We start from the raw sequence: 12,563 nt of genomic DNA on the forward strand, positions 1-12,563 counted from the left end.
ACTGCTGTAAGGTAAAGGGTGCTGCACCAACAAGTTTATGTGAACAACTAATTTTTGCCATACATGAAAATAACTCCTAAAAATAAATTAAAAATAATTTTTAAGGGATTTTAGAAGTTTTTCTTATTTAATTGCATTTCATGCATTTTTAATATTTTAAAATCATAGAAAAATCATAAAAAATGTCACGTTTTAATTTCATGTCATCTTAGGTCCAATTTGCATGTAGGAATTAATTTTATTAAGAAAAATCACAAAGCATGGTCATTTTTACATATTTAGCTTTTAGTCTTTAGAAAGTAGTGTTTTTATTTAATTTTTAGTTAATTAGTTGTTCTAATAGATAAACAGTTTTAATTTTTACAAATTATATTGATTTAGGATTAATTTAGGATTTTATTAGATTTTAAAATCAAAGAAAAATAAAAATAAAAAAATATTTTGATTTAGTCTTCCTACCCCAAAGTTAATTAGCCCAAATTCATGACCCAAATCCTTCAAGCCCAAAGCCCAATACCCATTTCCCTTCCCCATCAATTAAAACCTAAGACCTAGACCCCTAGATTGGAGAATCCACTGTTTTACAAGAGAATAGACCACTCCCCATCTGAACCCATTCTTCTTAGATAGAGAACACACAAAATGAGATAGGTCATCATCCTTCTTCTAAAAAAGAAGAACAACAGATCCCTAAGGGTTAGAGAGTCGTTTTCATCACAACCCTTTCTTCTCCACAAAAGAAAAATCCCTTAGCTTCCAACGCGAAAAGACCGGAAAAACTCTTTCTCATCCCTTCTCCAAAACCACCGGCGACATCCCTTCTCACCAGACCCATCTCCGACGCCCAAGCTCACCGAAAAAAGAAAGAGATAGCAGCTGCACCGATCTTCTTTTCCATTCCTAAAAAACTCCAGCCAAACAACATCCAAAACATCATTATTTCAATCCGAAATCTGACCAGGAACTCGATGCATTACCTGCTGTATCCGAGTGAGGTTTATCGGATTTCGCATTTGCGGTTGCCGGTGAGGTTTGTAGTTCGTCGCAGTATCAGGTCCCTGCTTCGATTCAAGTTTCATTTTTCTACTCTATACTTATTTCGAATCCTTGTGTACTGGAATCGTTGGCTCTCAAGTAAAGGTATGTTTCTCACCTCGTTTCATCTTAGATTTTCATATTTCATCGTTGTTAATGTTTGAATAAAACATTCGCTTGGTTGTGTGTTTGCACTTTGGTTTTTATTGAAATTCAAGGGTGAAACAGGACACTACCTACCAAATATCATTGTTAAGATCAATAATGTGTTTTAATAGTGTAATATAATAGCTTATACTTTGATGGAAAGTTCAGATCCTTGTTCGGATAGTTCATCTCCATCCTTTGAGAAGTCTATTTCTGCTAAAATTCCGTCACAGAAGCCGTTGGTATTTTACTATTTTGATTGGTTGTACAACATCTTTAGTCCTAAGTAATTTAGGACATAAATGATTTTTCTAATCTTTTGTTGCATTTAATAGTTAAAAGTATCTACTTTAAGATATTATAATTGTAGTGGATCATGATATTGGTTGTTATAATAGTGATAAGGTATAGCACTGCAATCAGTGCAAGATAGACATATGGAGTTACATTGCTAAGGATAAAGTTCATTTCCTTTGCTAATCTTATATAACCAATGTTGTACTGATTTGTTGTAGACGGTTGAGAGAATTAGTTTTCGTCTACTTTATTATTAGTAATATGAGGATAATTAAATTATCACGGCTATGGATACGGTTCTCGTGGTGTAGTTGTGATACTTAATTTAAAATTAGTTTTTTCAAATATGAATATCCGTAGTTCTCTTAATTGAATGCTTTTCCTTTAATAAAATTGAGGTGTGCCATCCAATCACCTAGTCTATGGCCCTCACATCGATATCTAATCAGTGTAGAAAATGCCTTGGAATCTCGTAGTTGGATTTAGGTGTGTTAATCAAATAAATGATTATAGCTACAGGTACGGTTCCCGTGACGTAGTTGTGATGCTTAATTCTAAAATCAGGGGGTACATTTATGTGATTCGGCCTCAATCTAATCTTGTTAATAAAATAAACATGTTGTAGATTGTGGGTACGGTTCCCGTGACATGATTCGCAATGTGCAATTAAATAATTAGTTGTATGATAATCGGATTATTAAAAGCGATTTAAAAAAGAATAAAAAATGCACATAGGTTTCAAAGATGCATTAATCAGATAATTAAACCAATATAATAGTTGAGAGGCCGTGCTAGAACCATGCAACCCGAGAATGCCTCACCTTCTCCCGGGTTAACCAATTTCTTACTTAGAATTTTTGGTTCGCAGATTTTTAAATAAAGTCAAATTTCCTTGACTTGGGATTTAAAATAAACCGGTGACTTGGGACACCATAAATATTTCAAGTAGCGACTCTAAAAAAAATTAAATAAAATAATTCCATTTCGAATAATGTCACTTTAATTGGAAAAACTCCCTTTTATCCCCTCGGGGTGTAAAAAAGAGGTGTGACAGCTCTGGCGACTCTGCTGGGGAAGATAATCCCAGAACTTTTGGTTTAGGGTTCAAGAATTCGAGCTTAGAGTAACTGCTATACTTGGCTTTATTCATTATCTGATTTTTACATGTTTGGGTTTAATGTGCTAAATGCCGCTGTTCGGACATAAACTGTTACGAAACCCTTCTCTTCTCATCTCCGTGGATGTGCATGCTGGCGTGACTCTTTTTCTGTTAGTTTCATACCCTAAACTAGAACGAGGTTCGGACAAGTTGCAAAGCCAGATGATCTTTTGGTTACCGGTACGCTGCCCTCTCTCGACTCGAGTTGTCCCCTCGGGTAAGCCAGGTCTAGAACAATACACCCAGGTTTTAAACCTAGAATAACTCAGCCTCATGCAGGATCCCTAGTAGGAACACTTGTTTGCATCACGTGCATTTGACTTTGGGGACTCAACACAGGGGCTGGGTCCGTCTAGGACAGGTGTACCCAAATTAAAAAGACCATCCTTATGCATCTTACATGCTACTTGTACAATTATTTGCCTCGGTTTGCATGTTGACCGGTTTCTAGAATAGGGAGAAAAAATTGAAAATTGAGGTATGAGAGAGATTATTGCCCGTTCTTGAAAAATTTGGTATCCAAAATATATGGAAACTCTACCGAAATTTTGAATTAAAAAAGAGAAAATGGAAAAAAGAAAGAAAAAGGAAAATTGTTTCAAAATTCCATGTTTTTTCTGTTATGTCAAAATTGACCGAATTACGCGGGTCTGATTCTCACCGGATGAGAGATACGTAGGCCAACCTCATTGGTTCCGACCCCAATTTTAAAAAATCCAAATTTTTTTCCCTTTAATTCATTCCTTAGAAAATCCAAAAAAAAAATAAAAAAATCTTAAACTCAAAAAAAAGTTTTCTTCTTCATGAAGTCTTTCATACGAAAAAAAGAAATAAAAAGAAAATCAATAAAAAATCAAAATCCAAAATACAGGTTTTCTTTATTTTGAAGTATTATTTTCAAAAAATAAAAAAATCAGAAAAAAGAAGAATCCAAAAAAATAATATTCTTTTCCTTCTTTAAAAGTCTTTATTTCGTAAATATCATAAAAATTGAAAAATTGAAGTCCAGAAATATTTTTGTTTTCCTTTAGAAATACTTTTGTAAATTTAAAAAAAAAAACTCAGAAATCCAAAATATTTTCTTAAAAGTCCCTCTTTTGAAAATTAAGAGGCAACATCCAAAATCCAAAAATATTTTCTTTCTTCTTTAGAAAAAGTGAAAACAAATGAAAATTCAAACAAAAATATCCTCCTTTTACTTTTGAATTTCCCAAAGTTCAAATCAAAAGAAAAGGAATTTTTAGAAGTCTTTTTTTTAAAAAGAAAAAAAAATCAAAATCAAAATTCAAAAAAAATATTTCCTTTCTTCTTTTAAAGCATTTCTTTCGATTATTCCAACCAAAAAAAACCAAAAAAATAAATTCAAAAAGAATATGTTTTTCTTTTTCTTAAAGCTTTCATGGTGTGAGTTTTATAAAAAGTAACATAAAAAAAGAGTTAGTTTATTGACTCTATTCTCGATCTTTCCGAACTACGCAAGATCTGATTCATGCGGCGTCATAATACGTAGGCAATCCCCATCGGATTCGATAATAGCCATAAATAAATTAAGTGAAAAATAAACTAAAAAAAAGTTGAGTAGAAAAGAAAGAAAAGAATGAAAAAAAGAAAAAGAAAAAAGAGTGACATAAAATAAAAGAGTGACAATAAGAAAAAAAAAAGAAAGAGAAAAAGAGAGTGCCAAAATAGAAGAGCGACAGAAATAAAACAAAAATCAAGAGTGATTAGAGAGAAGCAAAATGAAGAAAAGAGGTGCAGATTATAAAAAAAAGGGTTAATTAAGGCCGAGATAAAACATGCAACTCGTTCAAACACATAGTAGAAACGTTTAACTGTCTAGGTGCATTGCATCCCAATATGCGATTTCCTATCTGTTAAGCGTCTCAAAACTAACAAGTTGTTGGGTGTGCAAGTCAGCCAGGTTCTGTTCAGTTGGTTGGTTTTGTCGGTAATTTGGTTTCCCAACCTTACTTCACAACAAAGGAAAGGTTCATATGGCCTCTGAAAGCCATCTACAAATCATATTGCGTCTCCGCATATCGGAAATGTGGGTCGCCTGGTCTAACGGTAGGGGACGACCAAGTGCAATCCCTGGGTTCCCTGAGTTGATCCCCAGGTCAGGTGAGGTTACCAACGCCCCTGTGCCCAACCCGCTCATCCCATGCGGGCACCCTCCAATACTGTCCAATGTTCCTGGCATGCCTTGTGTGGTTTGCCCCCAGGCGCCAGTTTCCAGGGCACCTCCAATATTGTTCTCTGCAGCACCAGTCTGCACCAGAGCACATCCAACTTTACCACGGCCGTATGTTGAGCCTCCAATGTTCACCTTTTAGGGTTCACAACTTCAGTCAGAAATAGCATATGTGACCCCATACTCTTTCACTCAACTTTCGCAATATGATCTCTTGGTGGAGCAAGAGGAAATGGCTCGAAAGATGAAGAGTCTGGAACAAATCCTGAAAAACATGCAAGGTCTGATTGGTCAAAAGAGTGTCTCATACTCTGACCTCTGTATGTTTCCCCATGTCCACTTGCCAGCTGGCTTCAAGATGCCAAAATTTGAAAAATACGACGGGCACGGAGACCCGGTCACTCATCTAAAACGATATTGTAACCAGTTGAGGGGTGCTGGTGAAAAGGAGGAGCTGCTAATGGCCTATTTTGGGGAAAGCCTCTCCGGAATTGCTTTTGAGTGGTATACGGATCAAGAAATTACCCATTGGCATGTGTGGGATGATATGGCTCGAGATTTTGTCCGCCAGTTCCAATATAATGTAGACATCACTCCCGACAGAAACTCTTTGTCCAATTTAAAAAGGAAAACTGCGGAAGCTTCCGCGAATATGTTGTCAAATGGCATGAGCAAGCTGCTAGGGTAAAGCCTCCAATGGACGAAATTGAAATGGTCACTGTCTTTCTGCAGGCCCAAGAGGTGGACTACTTCCAGAACATGATGTCCGCGATGGGAAAGCCGTTTGATGAGGTTATCAAAATTGGGGAGATGGTAGAAAGTGGGCTAAAAACGGGTCGAATCTTGAGTCACGCTACTTTTAAAGCCACATTACCAGATGTTCAAAATGGTTGAGAGGGTTTGATAAATGGAAACGGGAGAGAAAAAGGAGCCATGATGGCTTCCAGCTCGAGGGGGGCCCGCAGGTCATTCAGCCAATCATATATGCTTCCTGAGGTCTCTCAATATTATTATCCCCTTCAAGATACTGCTTATGCCTTGGCACCACCTCCTTATGCGGTGATGAACATGCAACCTTACACGCGACCATAACCTTATACACAAAACCGAGTTCCACCTCACAGAAATTCCTATCCTTGCCAAGCTTCATATAATCCCCAACCAAATGTTCCCCAGTACAATTCTCGCCCAAGAGAGCCTTTTAGAAATGATCAGTTCACCCATATTGGTGAACCGTATTCAAGGTTGTTCCAAAAGCTAATCAAGCTAGATTTATTGCAGTCAGTGGCCCCAAACCGGCCGAACCCCGAGTCCCCCTCGCACCGAGCTGATGCTAGATGTGAATACCACTCTGGAGCAGTAGGACACAGTACAGAGGACTGTTGGACCCTCTTGATGTGATGAACAATCTGTTTCCTGCCCATAACGGTGGGCTAATGGTTGGAATGATTTGTGAAGATGAGGAATTTGATCAGGCACTAAAGGCCATTGCAGCCATTGCCGAGACAGAAGAAAAGCCAAAAAATGGTCGCCAAGCCTGAAGGTTCCCCATCAGATGGGAGACTTGGTAGCCAGTCTTGCTATCTTTTCTGCATTCGGACTATCTCAGGGTGTAATCTGGACGTTTTACTTTATTGTCTTACTTTCCGATGTAAACCATTCTATCTTCAAAAATTGAAAAAATCAAAAATTAAATGAAATTAATATTTCATTGTCCAGGAATGTCTCTTTTCTTAATCTTGTCATTTTTCTTATTCTCTTTTTAGTTCTGTTAAATGCAGATTTCAATAACATGACATGCTTGCGGACTTCATGCCAAGATCCTAAAACGTTGTCAGACTTCGAAATAATGAATCAATAATCAGAATGCAATGAAGATAAGTTTAATGAAATAAAAATGAAGATTTGGAACAGTTGAAGGAAAATTGGTTCCTGATTTGAAAGGTCCATGCGTGATAACGAGAGTATCGCCAAAAAAGAGCATTATACTTGGGACACATCGAAGAAATGTCCCTGAAACAACTGTCAATGTAAATGTAGACAAAGGTACTATGTTGGATCTTCTATACATCATTAATGTTCTCCGGTTGGGATGAAGAAGACTTTCTTTCTTAGTATCCAAATATTCAACCATTTGCAAATCCTTTGAGCCGGTTACTCTTCTTTGATTATCCTCTTTGGAACCTGAAAGTGTTATTGAAAAAAATTGAAAAAATATGAATGAAAAATGAAAAAAAAATGAATGATGAAAAACAAAGAAGAAAAAGAAAAATACAAAAAAGAGGGAAGAGAAGGGTAAAAATAAAATGGAATGAAAAAAAGGGAAACGAAAAAGGAAAGAAAAAAGAAAAAGAAAGAGAAACAAAAAAAAATAGAAAAAAAAAGAAAATCATAAAACAAAGTTCCCTAAACTACGTTCGACTTAATTTTGAAAGGACACGTAGGTAGCCTCTCTGGGGTTCAGTCACACCAAAATAAAAATCCAAATTCCCCCAAAAGTGAAACTGAGGTAGATGTTATAATGGTTCGACGATGGTTTTGCCCGAAAGGTTCCAAAGTTGTAACTCAATCCGAATCCTTTTTACCCCAAAACCTTGTTCAAGTCCTTCTGATCAATCGGCAAAGAGGTTCAAAATGGGAAGATAGAGTTACTTGGATCTGATACAACAAAATGAGAGAAATAAAATGAGAGAGTCTTATTGGTTAAAACCCATACGGGCACCGTAAGACAATAGTAAGCAGAGAAATAAAATGAGAGAGTCTTATTGGTGAAAACCTACACGGAACCGTGAGGCGACTGTAAGCAGAGAAATTGAAATGAGAGAGTCTTGTTAGTGAAAACTTGCAAAGAGCACTATAAGACGACGATGAGAAGAGAAATGAGAGAGGTCAGTTGGTGAAAACTCGCAAAAGGCACCACTAATCGAAAAAAAAGGATCATCGCAACCATCAGCATCAATAAAGTCCTGGAGAGGTTCCTCGGTTTCAAGGCAAAGTTGTGATGAATTTCTGAGAGTCGGACGATTTACACAGATCGAGCATCTAGTCCAAAAGACATATCATGTTCATTGGAGTCCGCATGTATTCCAGATAAGTCCTTCTTTCCTTTCCTCGAAAAGGACACATCTTGTTTAAACTCATTCTCAATTCCATTGTTTGTTTTTCTTTGAATCCCTTTCGTTCTAACTCTGTTTCTGAAACTAAGACAAAGAAAGGATGGCAAGACTGATTTACAGGGCTTTCGTTTGACATGAGCTAATGTGCAAAAAGGCACCCGGCCTCGTCAGGGGCATCAGGTCGACCTCGACTTGTCATGGCGGCCGATGCTTTGAAATCAAAACTCTTGGAAGGAGAAAATAAAATTGAAGTGCTTATAAAGGCAAATGAAGTTGAAATGGTTGAGTGCCACGTGGCTAACTGTCTTGGCAAAGGTTAGAAAAGCCAAGGTACCCAAATGATCTGAAATTAAAGTTGGAAGAAGGAAGCTAGAAATGAAAGGTCTACGAAGGCAAAATAAAGTTGGAAAAGGTTATGTCCCATGCGACTAGCCGTTGCAGCAAAGTTTGAGGAGCCAAAAAGTTCCCCAATGCTCCAATGGAAAAAAAGAGAGAAGAAAAAAAAAAGAAAAGAAAGAAAAAAAGAAGAAAAAGAAAAGAAGAAAAACAACAAGTTAGAAGAGAAAGACCTGCAGAGGCAAAATAAAGTCGAAAAGGTTGAGTTCTACCGACCAACCGTCATGGTAAAGTCTGGAAAAGCCAGAGTTTTCTTAAGGGTCAGAAATGCAATCGGTATTCAAGAAACAACCAGTTGCAGATGAAAGGGCCGAGATCAAGTGATTGAAATAATCAAGGCCACAAAACCAACCACCATTTCAAACTGACAAATTGTTCTTTATTTGAAAACAGGAAAACGGGTGCAGTCCAAAATAACCTCGCAAGAAGCAGGAGCAATAAAAGCAAGGCACGCAGAAACCAAAATGGTTCTGCAACAAAAGTTGACCCAAAAGGGAAGTCCTTTTGAAATCTTCATTCATTCTCCTAAATAAAATAAAAGTGAAGTAAAAATAAAATAAAAGAAAAGAAAGAAGAAGAGAAGAAAGAAAAGAAGAATAAAAATTCAAAATCATGGTAGCCTAGGGCCCTCAATCTCTAGCTACGTTTTTCCAACATAGGGTCTCATTCCCTAGTCGCTGCCAGCATAACCTGGTAGTCTTTTTCAGTATAGGGTCCCACTCCCTAGTTGATCCCAACCCGAGGACCTTTTCCGGCATAACCCGATGACTTTCCTGGCATAACCCGGAACCTCTCCGGCATAACCTGAGGACCTTTTCCGGCATAACCGATGACTTTCCCGGCATAATTCGTGGACCTCCCCAGCATAACCCGAGGACCTTTTTCTTTTTCGGCATAACCCGATGACCTTTTCCGGCATAACCTGTGGATCTTCCCGGCATAACCCGAGGACCTTTTTTCTTTTCCGGCATAACCCGATGACTTTTCCGGCATAACCTGTGGACCTCCGCGACATAACCCGAGGACCTTTTTCTTTTCCGGCATAACCCGATGACTTTTCTGACATAACTCGAGGACCTTTTTCCGGCATAACCTGATACCTTTCCGGCATAACCCGACCATTTTTCCAGCATAACCTGGCAATCTTTCCAACTTAGGGTCTCCGATCCCTATTTGGTTTCATTTTAGATATAGGGTCTCCACTCCTTAATCTCTTTTCCTCAAAGATACACAATCCTGAGTTTATTGCTTTCAATAAAGAAATAGTTTAGATTTTTGTTGCAATAACTCACGAAATTTACCTAGTGAAAACTGGGGCAGAAAAATTTCGTTCGTTTGTTTGTTTTGATGTCTGAACAGGTTTTTACCATGAGGCACGAGGTTTGAGATGACCAAAAGAAGAAGTATCAATCCAAATAAAAGAAAAGAAAAACAAGAAAAGAAATTGAACTCTAAGTGCAGAAGCGGAGAAAAGATGTGGACTGCCCAAGATATGATTGAAGTCACAAGCTTTGCATGTCCCGCCTTGATCCGAAGAGCTGAAGAAAAATGAACCAGCGTTCGCATCTAACGAGCATCAAGATTCAGATCAGCGTCTGCATGAAGAACCAGCCAAGACTCAAGATCAAGCTTCAGAAGATTTATTGATAGGAATCTTGTAACTCGTAGCTGATAGGTTTAGTTAGTCTTTTTCATTTTTGATTTTGATGTAATAACAGGACCGCGGACTGGAGCCTCGACGGAACCTCACTCGACTCTCGAACTCATCACTCCATCATCCTTCCAGAACTACACTGACCTGATTCCTTTATAGCCAAGGATATGTAGGCATCCTTCAAAGCAAGGTTCGGTCAAACCTTTTTAAAATGCTTCCAAATGGAGTTTCAAACGGGCAAAAATTACTAGTAATTGCTCACTTTATCTTTGCCCGAAAACTCTTCATATTTCCAAGCAAAGAGGGGTAGCTGTGAGCATCTAAATTTTTGCCCTACGTGAAAAAAACTCCTAAAAATAAACTAAAATGATTTTAAGGGACTTTAGAAGTTTTTCTTTATTTTGTTGCATTTCATGCATTTTTAATATTTTAAAATCATAGAAAAATCATAAAAAATATCACGTTTTAATTTCATGTCATCTTAGATCCAATTTGCATGTAGGAATTAATTTTATTTAGAAAAATCACAAAAAATGATCATTTTTACATATTTAGCTATTACTCTTTAGAAAGTAGTGTTTTTATTTAGTTTTAAGTTAATTAGTTGTTCTAATAGATAGCCAATTTTAATTTTACAAATTAGATTGATTTAGGATTAATTTAGGATTTTATTAGATTTTAAAATCAAAGAAAAATAAAAAAAAGATTTTGATTTAGTCGTCGTACCCCAAAGTTAATTAGTCCAAATTCATGACCCAAATCCCTTCAAACCAGAGCCCAATACCCATTTCCCTCCCCCTTCAATTAAAACATAAGACCTAGACCCCTAGACTGGACAATCCGCCGTTTTACAAGAGAATAGACCACCACCCCCATCTCAACCCCGTCTTCTTAGATAGAGAACACACAAAACCAGATAGGTCATCTTCCTTCTTCTCAAAAAAAGAACAACAGATCCCTAAGGGCTAGAGAGCCATTTTCATCACAGCCCTTTCTTCTAGACAAACGAAAAAACCCTGAGCTTCCAACGCGACATACCAGAACAACTCTCTCTCATCCCTTCTCCAAAACCATCGGCGACATCCCTTCTCATCAGACCCATCTTCGTCGCCTAAGCTCACCGAAAAAAGAAAGAGATAGCAGTCGCACCGATCTTCTTCTCCATTCCTAAAAAACTCCAGCCAAACAAATCCAAAACATCATTATTTCAATCCGAAATCTGACTAGGAACTCGATGCGTTACCTGCTGTATGCGAGTGAGGTTTATCGGAGTTCGCATTTGCGGTTGCCAGCGAGGTTTGTAGTTCGCTGCAGTATCAGGTCCCTGCTTCGATTCGAGTTTCATTTTTCTGCTCTATACTTATTTCGAAACCTTGTGTACTGGAATCGTTGGCTCTCAAGTAAAGGTCTGGTTCTCACCTCGTTTCATCTTAGATTTTCATATTTCATCGTTGTTAATGTTTGAATGAAACATTTTCTTCGTTGTGTGTTTGCACTTTGATTTTTAGTGAAATTCAAGAGTGAAACAGGACACTACCTACCAAATATCATTGTTAAGATCAATACTGTGTTTTAATTTTGTAATATAATAGCTTAGACTTTGATGGAAAGTTCAGATCCTTGTTCGGATAGACATATGGAGTTACATATCACAATGGGTACCCGCGCTCACTGGGAGTGTACAGACTTCGGGAGGGGCACCTTACGACCCAAGCGCAATATCAAGCCATCTCATGGCATAATCAATAGGCTCTCGGCCTCATATCAAGCCACCTTATGGTGTACAACTCAGGCCCTCGGCCTCATAATCATAATTAGTACAACACTGCTGCGGCGTGCAGCCTGATCCTATAACAATCCTCACAACACATGCCCTCAGCCCTACTCAGTCAGAAATCTCTAAAAGCCACTCGGGCACAATACAATATGATGCTCAGCTTATAATATCATTTAAAGTGTTAAAACAGAGTAAACATGACTAAGTTATGAAAACAGTCTAATATAGCATGACTGAGTAAAGATATAAAATCAAAAAAATGAGGAAATAGCAGTAAAAATCCCCTAAGGGTCCAAATAGTTGGCACGAGGCCTAAATATGGCATTCAACCCAAAACAAGATGATAGCAAACAGTTTTCCATCAAATACGCGGTAAAACAGTCATTCGGGATGGACTAAGTCACAATCCCTAACGGAGTACGACCTCACACTCGTCATCTAGCGTGTGCGTCACTTCAATATAGCATAACCATGTGAAATTCGAGGTTTCATACCCTCAAGATAACATTTACAATCATTACTCACCTTTATCCGGTCCAATCTCTAGCCTGCGATGCTTTTGCCTCTCGAATCGGCCTCCGGATGCTCCAAATCTAACCAAAATTAGTTCAAAACCATCATAATATGCTAAGGGAACAAAGCCCTCAAAAGAAATCAAATTACAACACAATTCCCGAAATTGGCCAAACCTGATCTCCGGGCCCACGTCTCGGAATCCGATAAAAATTACATCAATAGACTCCTTATCACTCCCCGAGTTCATTCATATCAAAGCATCAAAATCCAACCAC

At 37.8% G+C, this 12,563-nt stretch overlaps 1 long non-coding RNA gene across 2 annotated transcripts; it reads left to right on the plus strand.

Annotated features, from left to right (window-relative positions):
- The first annotated feature begins 307 nt into the window (after positions 1–307).
- Positions 308–11,428, plus strand: LOC142176331 (uncharacterized). 2 transcript variants are annotated; one of them, XR_012704823.1, is made up of 2 exons: positions 308–1,140; positions 6,596–11,428. It is a non-coding gene; the product is annotated as an uncharacterized LOC142176331 (long non-coding RNA). The 2 variants fall into 2 exon arrangements; XR_012704824.1 differs by having other exon boundaries at positions 6,611–11,428.
- The last annotated feature ends 1,135 nt before the right edge of the window (positions 11,429–12,563 follow it).

This window comes from Nicotiana tabacum, chromosome 22, assembly GCF_000715075.1.
Source record: "Nicotiana tabacum cultivar K326 chromosome 22, ASM71507v2, whole genome shotgun sequence".
Classification (NCBI taxonomy): domain Eukaryota; kingdom Viridiplantae; phylum Streptophyta; class Magnoliopsida; order Solanales; family Solanaceae; genus Nicotiana; species Nicotiana tabacum.